This window comes from Condylura cristata, unplaced genomic scaffold (genome assembly GCF_000260355.1).
Source record: "Condylura cristata isolate star-nosed mole 26May11 unplaced genomic scaffold, ConCri1.0 scaffold00004, whole genome shotgun sequence".
Taxonomy (NCBI): domain Eukaryota; kingdom Metazoa; phylum Chordata; class Mammalia; order Eulipotyphla; family Talpidae; genus Condylura; species Condylura cristata.
In genome coordinates, this window is record NW_004567105.1 from 43,110,786 (window position 1) to 43,112,746 (window position 1,961).

A 1,961-nucleotide genomic window follows, 5' to 3' on the forward strand; every position below is an offset into this window, starting at 1 on the left:
GGCAAGGAGAACGCAGCGGCCGCCTCCTCCGTCCGAGCGCGGGGTACTAAGGGGTCCCGGTGGCCAGCGATCTGGCAACAGCCGCGGCGGCGGCGGAGGGAGGGGAAGTGGGAGCCCGGAGGCGCGAGCCCGCGCCTACCGTACTGTGTGGAGTAGCTGCCCGTCTGCCCACCCGCCAGCCGCCAGGCGCTAGGACTCCAGGAAGCGCAGCCTCAAAACTTCCCCCTCACTCAGTTCCTCCTCTCCTGCCTGTTCCCTCTCTCCCCTCCCCTTCCACCTATTCCTCATTCACTTACTCTCCTATTTCATCCACACTTCATCTGATCCCTTTATTCTATGTCTTTCCCTCATCATTTTTTACCCACCTATCCATGCATTTATGCATCTACCCCTTACATCCAGTCACTCAGGGATATCTGACCTGTTTGCCCAATGCAGGGCCAGAAATTTGGTGGATATCTTTTGGAAAAGTCACTCCAGCTCCACGTAGCCTAATGAAGTTAAAAAATAAATTTCTAAGTATGGGCTTACTGGTTTGGTGAGCCTGGCAAGGGGCACAGCTTTCCTGACTTTGAATTTCCTTTGTAGACAAATAAGGAACTGGTAATAATGCTCTCTGCAGAGGCACTTTGTGGACATTAAATTAAATAATGCATTGAAAGAACCCATCACAGTGCTTGCCTCACAATAGCTGTGCAGACTGTAGCTTGTGCAGACTGTACATTTATACATAAGTGCAAATGTTAGTTTCTTTCTGACATAGCTTTGAGAGAGAGTACTAACTTCACAACCCAAAGTTAGGAATGGAGTCTTTGGAAACTTTGACAACCACAATCCCCAAATCAAGATGGTAAAATTCTCCAAGTATTCTTCCAGCGTATCTGCAGTCATCAATCTGAAGCTTTAGGATAGATCCTCTTCTTTTTCACCATGAACTGTCAGCCAGCATTCTATTAACACTCTTTCAACTGGCCACAGAACAAAGAGCTCTCGTGACAACTATGTCCCTAAGTTTCTATAAAGTTCCATGAGTGGAACCTCTTGCCAAGCAGGCTAGGAGGAAATGGCAGGTGCAAGCTCAAAAGTGTGGGCAGCAGAGTTGGCAGCTAAGCCTGCACCAACGATCCACTGGTTTTCAAGAAGGAAGGGACACCAGTCCTTTAGGAAGCATCTGGAATTATAGGAAGGATCTTGGAGCTTTCACAAAGACCAGCCAATACTGGCCTATGCTGAATCTCCTATCATGCTCAGGATACTCAAGCTTCACAAAATATTATCCTGGGTATCAAGTGCCAACTTTGGAGGCTCCATTGAGAAGCACTGAGAATGAGGCTAAGACCTGGTTTAGGTCACAGATTTAGTTATTTGGCATGTGGCCCAGTGAAGGAAATTCCTGAACTCTGTATTGCCTTCCTGAAGAAGGAGATGGGCAACATGGATAAAATGATGCAAAGCAAACAAAACAACACTTGATCAGCAGCTGGGAATTTGGTCCCAAACACCAAAGTAGAACGTGCTACATACAGGCTTGACCCAATAGAGAACCTCGTTTTCTTAGGCCTGTTAACTCAAAAGGAAAGGCCCAAATTATCTCCCTCATGAGCCCAATCTAAGTTTGGGATTTCACTGCTATGATTGGTGGCTATGCATCATTTAATGTGAAAGATATCCAACCTCTCACTTTAATGTCTAATAAACAAAATGCCCTTTTCACCCTGGAAATTGATTTCTCTCACTGGAGATATAAGATACTCAACTTGCTCAAGCCAGAAATCACATGGAAATCAGTCTTGGTTTCTCTTTTTGCTCACCTACTATATAAATTATCTGTCATTGCATGACAAATTACTCCCAAATCTTCTGGCATGAGATAAACATATTTACCATAGGGCGATCAAAGCACAGGGTTGAGACTGGATCTCATCTGACACCACCACTGTGCAAGGACGCGCTTCTGTGCT